The sequence below is a fragment of the Macaca fascicularis genome, chromosome 10, assembly GCF_037993035.2.
Source record: "Macaca fascicularis isolate 582-1 chromosome 10, T2T-MFA8v1.1".
Taxonomy (NCBI): domain Eukaryota; kingdom Metazoa; phylum Chordata; class Mammalia; order Primates; family Cercopithecidae; genus Macaca; species Macaca fascicularis.
Window position 1 is genome coordinate 19,241,089 of NC_088384.1, and position 13,692 is coordinate 19,254,780.

General features: G+C 40.7%; 1 long non-coding RNA gene and 1 pseudogene across 1 annotated transcript; one reads left to right on the forward strand and one right to left on the reverse strand.

Annotated features, from left to right (window-relative positions):
• Positions 1-513: 513 nt before the first annotated feature.
• On the forward strand, positions 514-8,206 carry LOC135965438 (uncharacterized). Its single transcript, XR_010578369.1, has 3 exons — positions 514-607; positions 5,219-5,324; positions 8,123-8,206. It is a non-coding gene; the product is annotated as an uncharacterized lncRNA (long non-coding RNA).
• Positions 8,207-11,793: 3,587 nt separating this feature from the next.
• Positions 11,794-13,651, reverse strand: LOC102146879 (inositol polyphosphate multikinase-like; annotated as a pseudogene).
• Between the last annotated feature and the right edge of the window lie 41 nt (positions 13,652-13,692).

Genomic DNA, 13,692 nt, shown 5'->3' on the forward strand with positions numbered 1-13,692 from the left:
AGGCAGGCCTGGCCATGCAGCAGGGCTGTACAGACCCCTGTGGGCTGCAGCTTCCCACTGACATTCTCTTCCCAAAGGCCCTGGCACATAGCACTGAGCACCTGGGCACTCAAAACTGCAGCTCCAGGCAGATTTGTGAGCAGGTTGCTCATCAAAACTCCAGCTCTGGGCCACTTGGTGCTTGGGTTGGGAGAGGCAGATGTGGGAGAAGCAGAGATAGGAAACCACTGTGCTGGGGATGGTTCTGTTAGGGGTCAGCCCTGGCCACAGCCTCCCCTATATTTTGCTAGGGACCTAAGGCCCCATCTACAACTCCTTTCCTCTTGCAGAGAAAGCCCCCAGATCTCAACTTTCTCATGGGAATAATATGAGGTATGAGACCCAGGGATTTTTTAGGCTCTCCCCAGCTACAGTCCACATATTTCCTCCAGCTATGTTTGGGGGTCAAAAGACCCTTCTTTAGAACCCTAAATCCACCCAGTTTATACTTGTTCCTGGGCTTATGTCATCCTAGTCAGAACCTGGGAAGATGCCACTGTACCTGGAGGAGGCCATGAAGCTGTCACATGTAAAGTTCTGTGGATATGACCTGCTGATGCTGTCTGCTGTGAGTATCTGACGCTTCAAGTAGAATTGAAGCCCAGGCATTGTCATCTGCTTTCTTTACTAAATTATGCCAAGCCACTGGAAAAGTGACTGCACAAATTACATTTTTCATACATATCTGTTGAATGAATGAACCTCAACCAGAACCTCTCCAGATACCTGAGTGAGCCTAGGGCCCCTCCTTCAGGACCCGAGGGACCCCTGTTCTGTCTGTGTCAAGGACAAAGACCAGTTAGAAGAATTACAAACATCCTTTACAAATGCAAAAACAGACTTGCTTTCTGTGTGCTTTTCCAAACAGAGGTATATGGGCCATTGAGACAGGATGCCCAGAACTCCATTGAAGGGGAAGAGAATAATAAATGTGAACCATAGCATGCCCAGCAGCCCCTTCACAGAGCCAGGCACTTGGGACCTGCTTGCCATGCCTTAGGCCATTTAGTTCCTTCAAGAACCCTATGAGGTTCATCTCACTACTTCACTTTACAAAGGAGCAAACAGGCTTAGAGGACTCTGGTGACATCCTCAAGACACAGCTAGTCGGAGACAGTCACCACTGTCAGTTGGAGGTGATGGACATTTCACCTGGTAAACAGTTCCTCCATGAAGCTCCGCACAGTGATAAAATCCCAGGAGGGGCCCAGTCAGATGGCATAGGAGGAGACGGTTCTACCCAGAAATGCTGAAACCAGGGCTTTCACCAGCTTCTTCCCTGTACCTATCTGGAATGTTCGCACCCTGTAAGTGTCATTTTCATACTGGGGTGACAAGGAGAGACATGTCATTGACAACACCATGAACCACCAGAGGACTGGGATCTGGAGCTCACACAAGGAATCCCCAACCCTTCGGGGACTTGTGGATGAGGAGGACATGAGTGCCCATGGTAGAAAAGGTTCTAGACTTTCAAAGTAAAGTCTGGAGAATGGGGCCGGGCACGGTGGCTCATGCCTGTAATCCCAGCACTTTGGGAGGCTGAGGCAGGTGAATCACAAGGTCAGGAGTTCGAGAACAGCCTGGCTAATACGGTGAAACCCCGTCTGTACTAAAAATAAAAAAATTAGCTGGGCCTGGTGGCATTTGCCTATAGTTCCAGCTACTCGGGACGCTGAGGCAGAAGAATTGCTTGAACCCGGGAGTCGGAGGTTGCAGTGAGCCGAGATCGTGTCACTGGACTCCAGCCTGGCTGACAAAGTGAGACTCTGTCTCAAAAAAAAAAAAAAAAAAAAAAAAAAAAAAAGATTTATGAAAACATTAGTGTCTTCAAGGCGTTGTCACGGTGTTTGTCAGCTGTGGAGCAGCGGCACCTGCTGTATTAGTTAGCCTACAAGAGCATCACTCCTGCGAGTCCTCAAAAATCATCATCATGGTAGAGATTAGGGGACGCAGGCTTTTGGGTGTCAAATGGCCACGCAGCAGCTCCTGGGTCAGAACTGAGCATCTTCCAGAGGGAGGGCTACACGAAATCCCCTCTAGGCCACCTGAATTCCACTTCTGATACGGAGGGAAAGGACCTGGGGAGACCTCACCCTCTCCCCATTTTAGAGACAGTGCACAGGAGAAGACCCTCGAGAAGAACACTTAGACTTAATATAATTGGATTTCATCCTTTAACATGAAAGGGAGTCTGGAGAAACAGCTAAGGCCATTTCAGCCCTTGGCAGGGGGAAAATGCAGGAAGACTCCAGGGTGGGAGAAAGCCCATCACAAGGCCAGGATCTGAGAGGAGACTTGCTTCTTCCAGGTCCCATCTCCTATGCTCCCTCCTTCCGTAAGACCTACTGAAAGGCCCCACTGGGCTTCTGACCACTCACCAAACCCCTGTTCTTACCTGTCCTTACCAACTTCTTACCTGTTCCAAATTATGCAAAAAGAGTGCCCCTTCATCACCCTGGGAAGACCTGGAGGCAACTCAGGCCCTAGGTTTGAGGAGACAGTGCTGGGCCAAACCTCCTTGACCTTACCAGTTCTGTGACCCTAGAGAAATTTTTGGTGTTTTGGGGCCTCCCCAGCCCTGCAACATGCACAATGGGGTTATGCTAGCATCTCCTTCCTACTGAACTCATCAGGTGTGTTTGAGATAAATCTTATAAAACTCATTTTTTGGTGTCCCCTGTAGATATTGGACACACTTAGAGACGGAAGAATTTCAAGGAGTGAGGGGTGAGAGGTAGCACGGAATACAACTCCAGTAGGCCTGGGGTCCACAGTGTGATCTCAGGAAAGGCACTTTTGCTCTGGGCCTCGTTTTCCACGCTGCACCAGTAGAGGTTGAGATTAAAGGAAATTCAGCCATCATCATCCTCTGACACTGCACTTTCCAGTGCCTTCTGATTCTATTTAAAACCAGACCCTGTGCCTCATCTCAGCCTACGGTGGGCAGCATCCACAAAGGCTCACAGCACTGAGGGGTTAGTGACTCCCTTCTGAATAGAATACAACACAGATGATGGGATAGCACTTCTGTGCTGGTTCAGGCTGTTAGAGCAAAGAGCCATAGCCTGGGGAGCTCACCAAAGACAGAATTGTATTTCCCCCAGTTCTGGAGGCTGGAAGTTGGATATCAGGTTGCCAGCCTGGTCGGGCCCTGGTGAGGACTGTCTTCTGAGTGGCAGATTGCAGACTTCAGGTTGTGTCTTCGCCTGGCAGAGAGAGGGGAAGAGAGTTCTCTGGGGTTCCTTTTAATAAACCAGCAATCCCAATCATGTGGGCTCCACCCTCAGGACCTCATTACCTCCCACCTCCTGATACCATGAGATTGAGGGTTAAAATTTCAACATATAAACATAGGATCAGGCATGGTGGCTCAAGCCTAGAATCTCAGCACTTTGGGAGGCCGAGGTGAGAGGATTGCCTGAACCCCAGGAGTTTGAGAGCAGCATGGGCAAAATAGGGAGCCCCTGTCCCTACAAATTTTTAAAAAATATATTAGCTGAAAATGGTGGCACATTTCTGTGGTCCCAGCTACTTGGGAGGCTAGGACAGAGGAACCACTTGAGCCTGGGAAGTGGGTGCTGCAGTAAGCCATGATGGTACTGCTGCATTCCAGGCTGGGTGTCAAAGCAATACTCTGTCTCTAGACAAGTAAATACATTTGGAGTGGGGAGCATTCGGCTCACCATTCCTTGCCTAGGCCTCCTCATCTTCCCAGCCTCTGGTAACCACTATTGAACTTGCTGCTTCTAGGAGATAAATTTTTTGGATTCTGCATGCCTGAGATTATGCAGTGTAGATCTTTCTCCAACCAGGGTCATTTCATAGTTTACCTAATGTCCTCCAGCTTTCTCCACCGGGCTACAGAGATGATAGGATTTCCTGGAGTGTTATGGCTGAAGAGTATTTCTATATATATATATACACACACATACATACATACACACACACACACACACACACACACACACACATAGGGCATTTTCTTTATCCCTTCGCCTGTGGGTAGACGAATAGGTTTATTCTGTACCTTGGCTGTCGTGACTAGTGTTTCAGTCACCATGGGAAGGCAGATATCTCTTTTGAACATGAGGATTTCACTTGCTTTAAAGGTATACCCAGTGGTGGGACTGCTAGCTGAAATGGTAGTTTTGAGAAACCTTCAACTGTTTTTCACAGTGTTTAGAGTGATTTAATTCCTATCCATAGTGTATGAGAGTTTTCCTTTCTGCACGTCCGCCCTGGCCATCCCCTTCAAAAATTATTGCTTTTGTTTTGGTAATATGCTTTTTTTTTTTTTTTTTTTTTTGAGATGGAGTCTTGCCCTGTCACCCAGACTGGTGGAGTGCAATGGCACGATCTTGGCTCACTGCAACCTCCACCTCCCGGGTTCAAGCGATTCTCCTGCCTCAGCCTCTTGAGTAGCTGGGATTATAGGCACGTGGCCCCACCTCTGGCTAATTTTTTGTATCTTTAGTAGAGACGGGTTTTCACCATGTTGGACAGGCTGGTCTCGAACTCCTGACTTCGTGATCCACCTGCCTTGGCCTCCCAAAATGCTGGGGTTACAGTCATGAGCCACCACACCTGGCCTGGTAAAGGGTATTTTTAGTGAAATAAAATAGTAACTGAGTATGATTTTGATTTATGTTTTTGTGAGAATTAGTGATTGTGAGAAACTTTTCATTTGTGTCAATTTCATGTCTTCTTTTCAGACAGGGTCTATTCAGGTCTTTTAGGATTGGGTATTTGAGGTTGCAGGGGTTTTTCGTTTTGTTGTTGTTGCTGTCTATTTCACCTTAGTAGTGTCAGTTTGTTGTACGTGTTAGATGAGAATCCATTTCAGAGATAGAATTTTCTTCCAAAATTCTCTCTCAGTTTTTAGGGTGCTTAACTCTTGGTTCATTGTTTCCTCTACTCTGTAGAAATTCCAAAGTTTTACCTAGTCCCACATGTTTATATTTGCATACATTCGTGGTAATTTTCTATGCACCCATTTCCAATCCCTTATCATCGCCCCTTCTTCCCCCAAGCTCTAGTAACCACTGTTGCACTCTCTAGGTCTTTGAAATAAAGTTTTTTTGTTTTTTTTTTAGATTCTGTATGAGTGAGATAATGAGATAATACAAGGTTTGTCTTTCTGTGCCCGGCTCATTTCATTTACCGTCACATCCTCCAGGTACAACCACAGGGCTCCCCATGAGGTGATGTCATTGAATTTTCCTGGCTGAAGAGTCGTCCATTGTGTACACATGGGAGTTTATTTTTTCATCTGCATATGGACGGTAGGCGGATTCATTTCCCTGACTCCCGTGAATAGTGCCGCAGTCCACACCAAAAGGCATCACCTCTCTCTTCCATGTGCCAATTTCATGTGTGTTGAATGTATTCCTAGCAGTACAGTTGCTAGTGGAAATGGTCATTGTAGTTTTAATGTTTGGAGGAAGCCTCACGTTGTTTCTGTAGTATAGGTACTAGTTTACTTCCCCAACAAGTGTGGAGAAGAATTCCCCCTCTCTAAAAATCCACACCGGCCAGGCATGGTGGCTCACGCCTGTAATCCCAGCACTTTGGGAGGCTGAGATGGGTGGATCACCTGAGGTCAGGGGTTCAAGACCAGCCTGACCGACATGGGGAAACAATGTCTCTACTAAAAATACAAAAAAAAAAAAAAAAAAAAAAAAAAAAAAAAAAATTTAGCCAGGCGTGGTGGGCATCTGTAATCCCAGCTACTCAGGAGTCTGAGGCAAGCGAATCGCTGGAACCCAGGAGGTGGAGGTTGCAGTGAGCCGAGATCGTGCCATTGCACTCTAGCCTGGGCAACAAGAGCAAAACTCCATCAAAAAAAAAAAAAAAAAGGCCGGGCGCGGTGGCTCACGCCTGTAATCCCAGCACTTTGGGAGGCCGAGACGGGCGGATCACGAGGTCAGGAGATCGAGACCATCCTGGCTAACACAGTGAAACCCCGTCTCTAGTAAAAAAATACAAAAAACTAGCCGGGCGAGGTGGCGGGCGCCTGTAGTCCCAGCTACTCGGGAGGCTGAGGCGGGAGAATGGCGTAAACCCGGGAGGCGGAGCTTGCAGTGAGCTGAGATCTGGCCACTGCACTCCAGCCTGGGCGACAGAGCGAGACTCCGTCTCAAAAAAAAAAAAAAAAAAAAAAAAAAGAAAGAAAGGAGAGGAAAGGAGAATGCAAAGGAGAAAGGAAAGGAAAGGGGAAAGGGGGAGGATATCCACACCAGCATTTGTCTTTCTTTTCATGTTTTTCTTTTAATCTTTTTTCGTAGCATTCAATTCAACTAAAGAGAGATGATATCTGATTGTGGTTTTGATCTACATTTTTCTCATGATTACCGATGCTTGCCAAGTTACTGTGTACTTGTTTTCAATTTTATGTCGAAGACTAGGCGAAGGGACCTGAAGACATGAGATTGAGAAGCAAAGATTCTCTGCATCACTGATCTTCACAATAATGTGGATCAAGACCACACTCAGATGCTGCCTCACTACAGTTAGAACAGATATTACCGAAATTGTATGGCAATTTCACTGCCATTGTGTACATGCATATAATGGGAGGGTTGGAGGGATGTTTTGATCTATATATATGTAGCATGAGGATGAAATTACAGTATTTGGCATCTCTGTGACCTTCTATAATTATTTCTCTGTGAAGAGAACATTCAGAATCCTATTTTCTAGCTCATTTTTTTCTAATGCAAAACATTTTAATAGGTTTTCAAATATGCAGTTTTTAGAATTATGTAACTATCACTTATAAAAATTGGTATATCACATTAGATGATTCTATAAAATCATCTAATATATAAAATAAATATATAAATATGTATTGTATATATAATGAATAAAATAAAAACACAAATCACACATTGACAATAACCCCTGCAGTCCAAGCATACCCCCACAATAGTACAAATTACACTTAAAAAAAAAAAACTCTAAAGACATTTATACATTTAAACCAAAGTAACTGTGACCAGACTAAATACATTCATTCATCAAGTACAATAAATTTAGCATTGCTGTTTATGGTCACTAATAACACAATTTTAGGTGCGATTTCACATGCTTTCATAAATCTTCCAGTACAGTTCCCATAGTAAAGTGTCTTTGTGCATACCATTTTAATTTATATGCAGGTGCATCATACATCATACTTAAAACTATTTCACATCACAAACTGTTAATATACATTTTAAGTGGACAGCAGGTAAAAAATTTCAGCCTCAATGATGATGAAATTTAAAATTAAAGTCTTGAAAGCCTATAGTGATTTGTTTACTTGCATAAATACTATTTTCACTTAGTACAGGCTATTAAAATAAGCAGAGAATTTAAGTATTAACTCAAAAAAAGATAGAGGCTCCAAAGCTTCCTAAGAAATTAATGCGTTTTCAAAGTAATAGTATACTGAGTCTGTAAGTCAAAAGGAATTTCGTATTTATTCCCAAATTTAAAATACCAGTGATGTGAAGAGAAGATTGAGGCCTAAAATTGTTGTACCAAATTGTAAAATAAAGTAAAGAAGATGCAGCTCATTTGCTTGGGAATATGTAATGGAATATTTTTCACATTAATGTTATGTTAAACACTAAATGGACAGTCTAAATAAATGTACCTTTGCCAGCAAGGAAAGTGAAAAATTAAGGCTTTTTTATGCTATCTGTAGCTACTACCCAAACTTAAATAGAGGTTACAATACTGCAAAATATTACTTCTAACTTCTTTAATATATTGTTAGATGCTTCATTTCAACCCCATACTTATTATCTTATTTAGATGCATATTTTTCTATATCTCTAATTTAATTAAGTCCCCAATCCTGCCCCATCTAAACAGAATGCTGAAATGGTTAGGGCCTTATCTGTTTGATTTACGGTTGTAATACTGGGGGCTAAGAATGCTTAACACATGCCATAAATCCAAGAAATATTTATGAATGAACTAAGAAGCCTGGCCTCCAAAGGCAACCCTACTTGTTTTTCCGAAGCAATAACAGATAATTGTTACCTCTTTAGATAACCAGATTGACAATTATTAAAAAGGAATCAATGTTTCCTAGGCTATGAAAACGTCAAAAACATGTAATAGGAAAACTGAGGGTACAAACGTATCAAATCAAGACTAAAGGCACTGGAGAAAGAAGGTAAGCATTGTAAACAATTTTTAAAACAAATCAAGTTTTAAAATATAAAATGCCAAACTACTAAGAGAAAATGTACTAAAATGATGACGATGCTTTACCATAGTGGACACAATTCCTGTAATATCACAAACAGAATTCTTTTGTTATTCTGTCATTTTCTTTCATCCTGCATCTTCTATAATATTCCAAACCCTAGAAACAAATATATTTTCAATTGCGTGAAACAAAAAATTCCAACTGAAATATCTGTGGAAATTCCTTTTTCTTAAACGATGTTATAAATTTGATACATAGACTTGATAGACATAAGAACGTCATTTTGGAAATCATAAAATACTAAATTATGCTCAATCAAAATACAGACAAAGGTTCTTACTCAGTTGAACACAGTTTAGTGCCCCATAAGAGCAAATTGTAGTGTAAAGATGAAAAGTAAGTACAATCTTTCTAGACACACAAAACAAAGAATAATGAATACTGAATTGAAATATTACAAGCTCCACATTACAGTCATTTAATATACACACTTTCATAACTGTTTCTTGAAAAACTATTTAGATAAAATATATTTTTAATTTTTTTGTTATACTTTAAGTTCTAGGGTTTCTAGGGTACACGTGCACAACGTGCAGGTTTGTTACATATGTATACATGTGCCATGTTGGTGTGCTAGATAAAATATTTAGCATTTATCATTGATTTTAATTTATTTGAATCTATGCAATGTCCACCCATATTAAAATATCAATTCATGTAAATACTTTATTATAAAACTATTATGCAATTTAAATTTTTATTAGAGAAAGGTATTATTCACATATACAATTTCTTAAACTCCTTTTTAAATGAGTATATTCCATAAGAAATACACTAAAATCATTACTTATGTTTCATAGGGGAAAATATGAGAATCCTATTAACCCAACTATATCCGTATTATGCTTATTTTTAAAGCATTTACATGTTCAAATACACGTGGTGAATAGTGATCATTCATCCCCCACAGTGGTAAATTTCAGCATAATATTAAGTGACTGAGAGAGACTGAAATAGTCACATGTAGATTAGAATAAACAGATACTTATTCTGTTATACCTAAGCTTACTTATAAAGCAACATAAAATGAGCATTGGATAACAATGATAACAAATGTAAACAAACAGAATTAAATGTTAATCCCTTCCCTGAAAAACAACAGATAAAAGGGCTTCTTGCTTTATTAAAAATAAACCATGATCTATTGTATCAAAAAGGTAAGACACTGATTTTACAAAATTATACTTCCAAATACAGATAAAAAAATCTTGAACAGTTACTCAGATTTTATTGAGCTAAAATGTGTAAAAAATCTGATAATACTTTTTATTAAATTCATTGTACATAGACTGATATCATCCCATACAAAAAAAGCCTCAGTATCTTCTTAAGATTAAAAATAGTGTTTAATTTTCTGAGCTTAAGATTTATTGAATCACTATACAAAAAATAACAAAGTCCATATTGTAAAAGAAAAAAATAAAACTAAAAATTTCCTGATGATTAATTATGACCCGAAATTCATTCCCATTAAAACATAAGACTATAGCCAATATCCATTTGAAAAGTGAAGAAAAATTGGAAGTACCTATGAAAAATAACCAATTCTAAATAAAAAATTAAAATCAAATTTTACTGTTACAAAATACACATGATCTTTTAAGTTATTCAGGTTTAATAGTTTACTAAGCATAGAATTCATAGAGCATTTATTTGGTACTTCTGTTTGAACTCGGGTATTTGCAAAGTTACCTTGGGAAGGTAAGAGAAACATAAAATTGTGATGCTTTTCTCTACACCTCAACAAAGGTGCTTGGATTTAAAAATACAATTTGCAGCCGGGTGTGGTAGCTCACGCCTGTAATCCCAGCACTTTGGGAGGCTGAGGCGGGCGGATCACGAGGTCAGGAAATCGAGACCATCCTGACTAACACAGTGAAACCCCGTCTCTACTAAAAATACAAAAAATTAGCCAGGCGTGGTGGCGGGCACCTGTAGTCCCAGCTACTCGGGAGGCTGAGGCAGGAGAATGGCGTGAACCCAGGAAGCGGAGCTTGCAGTGAGCCAAGATCGCACCACTGCACTCCAGCCTGAGCGACAGAGCGAGACTCTGTAGCAAAAAGACAAAAAAAAAAAAAAAAAAAAAAAAAAAAAAATTGTAACTCTAGAAGAAAAAGAGAAGAAACAATTTGAAATGGGGCAAAACTGCTAACTACTTAGAAATGTTATTTGTGAATCAAAGTGCAAGTGATGCATTAACATCAAATGTATTTGAAGACTCAAAGTTTTAAATGTTTTCAATGACACATAACTAGCTGATTTTTTTAAGGTGGTGGATGTGAAACAAAGATAATACAAATCTGATTTTTCCAGGAGCTGTAGCACTGCCCCTGCCCCCATGAAATTAAATTATAATTTCACTGTTGAACATGATATAAAATTGTTTTGAGTGAGAGTGAAATAGAAGCAGGAATTTAGATACACACCAAATGCCATATGATGAACTAATTTAAACATAGTATTTTTGGTAACAACCTAACTAGATATTGTCTTTCATAGCTTACCATAATTCTGAGAAATGACTTTTAACAACATACATTTACACTACCACTTAACTAAACAGGAACATACAAATACATAAATTTTTAAAGAAAAAAATTCAAGTTATTTAGAGGAGAAATAAAACTTCAATTATTTACTTTTTTGAAGTTGCATTTAGATAAAAAGGTATATGGTTTATGCTACTTTTCACAATGTAATAAATTTATATTCCAATTTTCTCATAAATGAAAGACTGTAAAGAAAAATATTTTGTTTGTTGAAAATAACATCTGTCTTCTCCTAACCCCGGTAAGAACAGTTAGTGTGCCTTTAATTTCAAGACTTTTGTTTTTGTTGTCATCCATGTCAATTGTCTTTTTCATGAAGTATAATATTTTAAGAAAGAGAGAGATGTAAAAATCAAAGAGAAAACATGCCTTTGGAATGCAACAATTTTAAATCATTTCACTGAGAAGCACCCTTTGATATGCTGGTCTGAACTTTTAATATAAAACCTAAACAGTACTTATTTCTGAAGTAGAATTTTCTCCAGTTTTAATAACTTCATACATAGCAATACTAAGGACATCTACCTGTGCTTTCGAGATTTTGGGAGGTGTTCTAATAATGTAATAGTTTAGATATGGCTTGTTGTCAAGGTTGGGTGGACAGAGATCTCATGAACTGGCTACAGAAAGCTAACTAAACTCTTCATGACTGATTAATGGTTTGCATTTTGCTTGAGCCAAAAAGATGTTTAAGCCATGTACCACCACATTCCCTGCTTAACGTTCCTAAGTTTCTTTACTCTTCATAGTTTTCTAATGAACAAACCATTAGTTTTCCTGAGTAAGATTATGAAAAAGTTAACCTTTCTTCCGAAAGTATAAAGACAAATAAAATGTCAACTCACAATACAGATTTTTTATGTAGCATTACAGGTGCAGAGATATTGGCTGCTGCTCTTCATTATGATTGACCTACCCCTTAAAAAGACTGCAACAAATGATTCAATTGTCTAAAATACTTCAAAGTACAGAAACTAAATGCTTTAGCCCATAAACATATCCCTCATCTACTGTGTTGCTAGGGAACACTTGAGCAAAATCTGTCATTCCCACTTACACTTCAGCAATCTCTTGGCAACCAGTGGGAAGATGGTAGAAAACTTTTTCCAGATGGGAAAGTACATTTCCATTTAAGTGTTCCTGTGACATGCTTTCCATGCATTGTCTTGCTTCAGATTTTCAACTTTCAATGAAGTCTGACTGTGATGCTTTTTTGTATACATTTCCCTGTGACGGGCATCCATCTTTGACAAGCTTTTGCCTCCTGAAGCCTCTCTTTTTCCCTTCACTGTGGAACTTAACACATGAAAGTTATTGTACTCTATGGCCGGGCGTGGTGGCTCAAGCCTGTAATCCCAGCACTTTGGGAGGCCGAGACGGGTGGATCACGAGGTCAGGAGATCGAGACCATCCTGGCTAACACAGTGAAACCCCGTCTCTACTAAAAAACACAAAAAAATAAACTAGCCGGGTGAGGTGGCGGGCGCCTGTAGTCCCAGCTACTCGGGAGGCTGAGGCAGGAGAATGGCGTAAACCCGGGAGGCGGAGCTTGCAGTGAGCTGAGATCCGGCCACTGCACTCCAGCCTGGGCGACAGAGCCAGACTCCATCTCAAAAAAAAAAAAAAAAAAAAAAAAGAAAGTTATTGTACTCTAGTACTTCTGTGTCTGGCAGTTATCCTTTGGACAAAACCTTTTCTGCCAAAGTTCTGTCATTCAATTTTGGAGTGGTTGACTGAGATGAACCTTCATAAACGGTAATGAACTTGCACAAAAATTAAGCTGCTTCTGGGCCGGGCTTGGTGGCTCATGCCTGTAATCCCAGCACTTTGGGAGGCCGAGGGAAGTGGATCACGAGGTCAAGCTTTGGAGACCAGCCTGGCCAACATAGTGAAATCCCGTCTCTACTAAAAATACAAAAAATTAGCTGGGCATGGTGGCAGGTGCCTGTAATCCTAGCTACTTTGGAGGCTGAGGCAGGAGAATCACTTGAACCTGGGAGGCAGAGGTTGCAGTGAGCCTAGATCGCGCCACTGCACTCCAGCCTGAACGATAGTGCCAGAGTCCGTCTCAAAAAAAAAAAAAAAAAGAAAAAAGTTAAGCTGCTTCTAGTTTTCAAACCACTGCAGTTTTCTCAAGCTTCTGAATGCTAGCAGCAACAAACAGCATCTTTTCTTAAGCAGTACCCATTATGAAAAAATCTGGAGACTCCATCCTTTATAGTTTCTTTTGTTAAGCTTCTTCCTTAATTCTAGTTTTGTGTCTCATAGCTATGGGAACGAACATGATAAACCCTCATGCCAAGGACCAGGAACCCAATCTCTTCCATTAATGGGTACTTGCTGACCTGTTGCTGAATGTTCTCAGATGAGGCAAAAGGATTATAGCTTTTTTGCCGTTATCTTTACATCCATTATACAGGGCTTATTAAATGTATGGGTCGCATCTTCCAGTTTTAGGTATAAATCGTTTGGTGCAGTGGGAGGTGACTGGATACCATAATATTTTGGCAAATATTTTCGTAGCTCTAGAAGAACAACATCAGTACAGTCAGCAGCATAAACCATATTATAGAATTCCAGCGCTCTTGGGCCCCTTGGAGGTGGCTGTAACTGTTTCACAACCGTGCCATCTGGATGTTGCAGTATACCCACTTTGTCCACGCAGCCGTTTAGGAAACGGAGTCGGCCGTCCGCCGGCCGCAGGGTGCCTTCAGGGGTGGCCTCGATCGCCGGTGGGGTAAGCATTTCTGGGGAACCCGGGGCCTCGACCCGGAGGTGGGGTTGGCGGCTCTGTTGCCATAACGGAGAGCAGAAGCGGTAGCGGCAACGAGAGCAGGAAAA